We start from the raw sequence: 6,094 nt of genomic DNA, 5'->3' as shown, positions 1-6,094 counted from the left end.
CAATTATTTATTTTATCTTTTGTAACTAATTACCCAGTCCCTTTAAACTTTTTTTTTTAACATTTAACTGAAAAATAAATCCTAATAACTATCTTTATTTCATTTATAATTTGAAATTAATCTTGTTTATTTTGATTTTGGCAATTTGATTTTTCTTCTTCTCTCCTTCAAAATAGCCAATGTTTTATTGATTTTGCTAGTCTTAAAAATTGATTCTTTGTTCTAATGATTAAGCCCATGCTCTTTTTAAAAAAAAAAAATCTTTTTAGACATTTCTCTTCTAGGTTTCAAGATGTTTTCTTAGTGTGTAAACTTGTTTTGGAGTTGTTAATTTGCTGATTAAAAAAAAAAGTTTATTTAGGTCACTTACCTTTTATTTCTTCTATTTTGTTAATATATGTTGCCTCAGGTAACTCTTTGAATTATAAATGGATTGTGATATGAGTCAATAGAGGGAGTGCCAACATTGGAAGTTTCGACCCTGACAAAATTATAGGTTCCTTGGCGTTTTGATGTATACTTCTAGAGTTATAATTTTTCTTTTGAAAACTGCTTTTAGCCACATTTCATAAATTTGAGTATTTTGCATGTTATTATTTTCTTTAACAACTAATTATTATTTCAGTGACTTGTTTTTTGATCTTTAGATCAAAATTATTTAGAATGTTAATTTTCCACATAGGTCTGCATCATTTGCTTATATTTTCTTTATTAATTACTTTGATTCCAACCTAGCCCATAAGGAACATGTTTAATATTTCTTGCTTTTTACATGTTTTATATTTTTCCCCTGGAACATTATCAATTTTTGTAGACATCACATGATGCTGAGAAATACTTACATTATTTAGTAGTTCTATTCAGAAACTGACTATGTCTTTCAGGTTTAATTTTTCCAATGATCTTTAAGTTCTCTATTTTCTTGTTTATCTTTCCATTATACTAATACAGCTCTGTAATATTAATTATAATTGCTGGAATCACCTGAAACAAAGTACAGTTTATTCTAGTCTCTCATTTTTGTTTTATCTAAACTTTTATATTTCCAAATATTTCTTGAGTACAGCAAATTCCTAGATTTTATTTTCTCATTCATTTTTGTCTTTCTCTTTCATTTCATTGAGTAGTTTAGTCCATTTGTATTTATGGTTATAATTGTTTAAATTTGCAATTTGGAAACTGCCTGGAGAGGAGAACCCTGCAGCTGAGGGAGAGGAAGTGAAAAGATAATTTTTTCTTGTCTATTTACTTCTTTCATGTAGCTTCTCCTCCTTCTTAAGAGTCAGTGCTTAGCCCCTATGATTTGCTTTGCATGTATAAGGGAAGAGGGACGTGATTCAGTTCTTAACTACATTTAATTGATGTAATCATAGAATGTAGGCAAACATGAAGTTTAACGCTCTGTGATTACTTCCTGAGGTTCTAATACCTCTCTGAGTCAAGAAAGAAATAATGTGACTGGCTGAGCAAAGAAATTAACCCTCCCCGCTGGCTAAACTAGCTATAATTTCTCTTTCTAAACCAACCCCACTTCTACCCCCTCATGAGAACATCTCCTTAGTATATATAATGTTTCTCTACCACATACTCCTCTCCTCTCTGATAGATCTTGTTCTTTATAAATAGGAGATACTCATCAAGAGCATAGTCTCAGTGGTCTCTTCTGGTCAAGTCTCAGTGATAACTATCAAGTCAAATTGGCTTCTTTGCACTAGGACCTTTGAGTTTATCTTCCTTCTTATCTGCATATGATACATGCATATCTACTTAATTAACCCTAACCATTTACACTCAGTGCCTCCTGGTCACCTCCTCTCCTTTTCTTCTAGATCCAGTCCAGTTTAGTTTCCAATTTCTTCATTTAATTGATCTGCTCTCTTCAAAGTTGCCCATGAGGTCTTAATTTCTAGATCTAATGACACTTTCTCAGCTCTCACCCTTCTTGAAACCATCAGTCACTTTCTTGTCTTTTCTGGGTTTTTGTGATGCTGTCATTGTTTGTATTTTTTCTCTGTACATTTACTCTGCATATACTTGTGTGTGTCCTTGTTGTTTCCCCTGTTAGAATGTAAACTTCTTGTGAGTGGGGATTGTTTTATTTATTGCTTTTGTATCCCTAGTATCTGGTACATTTGTTGTTCATTTGCGTCTGGCTCTTCATGATCCCATTTGGAGTTTTCTTGGCAAGGACACTGGAGTGATTTTCCTTTTTCTTCTCTTTTCCATTTTACAGATGAGGAACTGAAGCAAACTGGATTAAGTGACTTGTCTAGTAAGTGTCTGAGGCCATATTTGAACTCACCAAGATGAGTCTTGCTGACGCCAGGGGGGATTCTATGCACCTGCACACTTAGCTTCCGGTCGTTCATCTTTGGGTCTCAAAGACGACCAGTGACATTATGGGTGTGATGACTTTGCGACTTGTGAGTGAATTGTATTTAAATGAAGCAGAGCTGTGCAAAGTCATCAGCCTCATTCTCTCCTCCAGATTCATATGGGTCAAGTGGCAAGACAAAAGTCAGGATGACCGAGGATGTAGATCCTTAAGAAATGGCTATTATGATAAATGTGGAAATTTGTTGAGAAGAATTGCCCATGTTTAACTTATATTGGATTACTTGCTCTCTACAGGAGGTGAGGAGGGGGAGGAAGGGAGAAAAATTTGGAACATAAGGTTTTGCCAGGGGAATGTTGAAAACTATCTTTGCGTCCAATTCTTTTTGTACAGCAAAATAACTGTATGGACATGTATACATATATTGTATTTAACTTATACTTTATCATATTTGACATGTATTGGTCAATCTGCCATCTGGGGGAGGGATGGGGGAAGGAAGGGAAAAGTTGGAACAAAAGTTTGGCAACTATCAATGCTGAAAAATTACCCATGCATATAACTTGTAAATAAAAAGCTATATATAAAAAAAAAAAAAACTATCTTTGCATGTATTTGGAAAAATAAAAAGCTATTATTCTTTAAAAAAAGGAAAAAGTTAAAATAAAAAGAAATGGTTTATTAATGGGAGGAGACAACCCTTCCTGATACCCTTTAGTATCTTTAGTACCTTTAGGGTACAAAAGAAATGGCAGAGAGATCACTTTTCAGGAAGTAGATTCTTTTTCCTTTAGACTGCCAGAGGTTATTTTTTTTACCACTGCTTCTTGCCTTAACTGAGCCTCCTTAAAACAAAATGTTGGACTTTTTGTTTTGTTTTGTTTTGCACGTGTCATAGACTTTTTGGGAAATCCAGCAAAGCTTATGGTTTCCTTCTCAGAAAAATGTTTTAAAATTCATGAAGTAAAATACATATTATATCATAAAGGAAAATGTACCTAACTAACTGTACCGAACACAAGCTCCCTGTTTGACAAATAACATTCTTTTCTGAATATTTGAATAATGAACAATTCATTTCCATTATGTCTTGCTTACGAGATGACCTGTTTTCTGCATCTATCCTGTCCAGACCTAATTTTTTAACATATTGTCACCCCTGTTCCAATGGCTTTTCGTGATCCTGCTCTCTCCCTGCTCTCCAGTTTTTCTGATGTCTCCTCTCAGTCTTCTTTGCTGCTTCTTCCCTTTCTACCTCTCCAGTCTTTCCACATATTACTCTCCCCCCTGCAAACCAGCCATACGTGTGACAGACCATCCCTCACTTTTGCCCTATCTGTCCTTTGTTCTTGGAATACTCTTCCTCCTCACATCTCACTCTTTTCCAGTTTTTTCCTTTCCCTAAGAAAATACTGCCTTTCTTGTCAGAATCATCTCATAATAACATAATAGAGACATGTGTAAGGAGCCAGTTGTGAGTATATATTTAAAAGGACACTCATTTGCCAAAATGACTCCTGCCAACCTGGTGGTGAGGCAAGGATTACTCTAAGCCTCGTGTTGACATAGGAACCTTTTACCTTCTTCACCCATGCCTTAACCAAGTAGTCTGTCAAGTGTCCCACAAGTCACTGCTTCTTGCTCTCGCCTGGGTTGGCTTTCCTTTGGGAGAGGGCCCACAAGATTTCAAAAGGCCCAGGAAATGGGATCAGTCCCCGTATTTGTCAACATTAGCACGACATGAACAATGACACAGTGTCCTGTTGCAGCAAAGATCCAGTTCTGTCCTAGCGTAGGCAGCATTTGGAAGACAAATTGGTGCGGTGAATTCTTTGTAGCAAATGATTTAAAGTTCAGCCCCACAATTCCAAGAGACTGAAGTGCTATTGCTGAGGTGGGGATATATTTGTCTTTCTTTCTATATTTGCTCAGCAAATATCCCTTTAAAAATTACTTGAAATAAACTGTGCATCCCTTTTGACCCAGCAGTGTTTCTACTGGGCTTATACCCCAAAGAGATCTTAAAGGAGGGAAAGGAACCCAAAGGTGCAAGAATGTTTGTGGCAGCCCTGCTTGTAGTGGCTAGAAACTAAAAAATGAATAGATGCCCATCAATTGGAGAATGGTTGGGTAAATTGTGGTATATGAATGTTATGGAATATTATTGTTCTGTAAGAAATGACCAGCAGGATAATTTCAGAAAGGCCTGGAGAGACTGAGAGGAACTGATGCTGAGGGAAACGAACAGAACCAGGAGATCAGTGTACACGGTAACAACAAAATTATATGATGATCAATTCTGATGGACGTGGATCTTTCCAACAGTGAAATGATTTAAAGCAGCTCCAATGTTCTTATGATGAAGAAAGCCATCTACACCCAGCGAGAGGACTGTGGGAACTGAGTGGATCACAACACAGCATTTTCACTCTTTTTGTTGTTATTTCCTTGCATTTTGTTTTCTTTCTCATTTTCCCCCTTTTTGATCTGATTTTTCTTGTGCAGCAAGATAATTGTATAAATATGTATACATATATTGGATTTAAACATATATTTTAACATATTTAATGTATATTGATTTACCTGCCATCTAGAGGAGGGAGTGAGGTGAAGGAAGGGAAAATGTGAAACATAAGATCTTGCAAGGGTCAATATTGAAAAGTTATCCCATGCATATGTTTTGAAAATAAAAAGCTTTAATAAAAATTACTTGATATTAATTGATTAAATAATATTGGAGTGGTTGAAAATACTGAGTTGATCAATAACATAAGAGATACTGTTGATCGATATTAGATAAAAGACATTAGAAGGAGGGCTTGAGTTGGTAGCAGTAAAATTAATAATAGTAATAATAGTTAACATTGATTTCTTGTTGTATTCAGTTGTTTAGCCATGTTCAGGCAAACCAGGCTCTTTTGTTCTCTACTCTCTCTGGAAGTTGTCCAAATTCGTGTTTATTGTTTCCATGACACTATCCATCTTATCCTCTACCATCCCCTTCTCCTTTTGCCTTCAATTTCCCCCAACATCAGGATCTTTTCCAATGAGTCCTGTCCACCTTAGGTAGTCAAAATATTTAAGCTTCAGTTTCAATATTTGTCCTTCCAATGAAAAATCTGAATTAATTTTTTCAGTATTGACTGATTTGATCTTCTTGTTGTCCAAGGGACTCAAAAGTGTTCTCCAGCATCACATTTCAAAAGGACTGATTCTCTAGCCCTTAACTTTCCTTATTGTCCAACTTCCACAGCCATAGATTCTACCGGAAAAATCACAGCTTTGACTCGGCAGATCTTTGTCAGCAAGACGATGTTTCTTTTTTTTAATGTGCTGCCCACATTTGCCAGGGCTTTCCTTCCAAGGAGCAAGCGTCTTTTAATTTCATGGCGATAGTCGCGCTCTGAGTGATCTTTGAACCCGAGAATATGAAATCTGACACTGTTCCCACTTCTTCTCCCTCTGTTTGATGGGAAGTGATGGGGACCATTGCCAAGATCTTAGTTTTTTTTTTTTTTTATGTTAAATTTCAGGCCAGCTTTTACATTCTCCTCTTTCACCCTCATGAAGAGGCTTCTTAATTTTCTACTTTCTGCCATCAGCGTGGTATCGTCTGCGTATCTGAGATTTTTCTTGGCCATCTTAACTCTGGCTCTTGTTACATCCAGTTGGGCATCCCATGGTTTCATCCCGTGGGATATACTCTGCATAGAAGTTAAATCAATAAGGTTGAACTCCTTTCTCACCCTTAAGCCAATT

Source organism: Sarcophilus harrisii, chromosome 4 (genome assembly GCF_902635505.1).
Source record: "Sarcophilus harrisii chromosome 4, mSarHar1.11, whole genome shotgun sequence".
NCBI classification, from domain to species: Eukaryota; Metazoa; Chordata; class Mammalia; order Dasyuromorphia; family Dasyuridae; genus Sarcophilus; species Sarcophilus harrisii.
Note: the sequence above shows the minus strand (reverse complement) of the source record.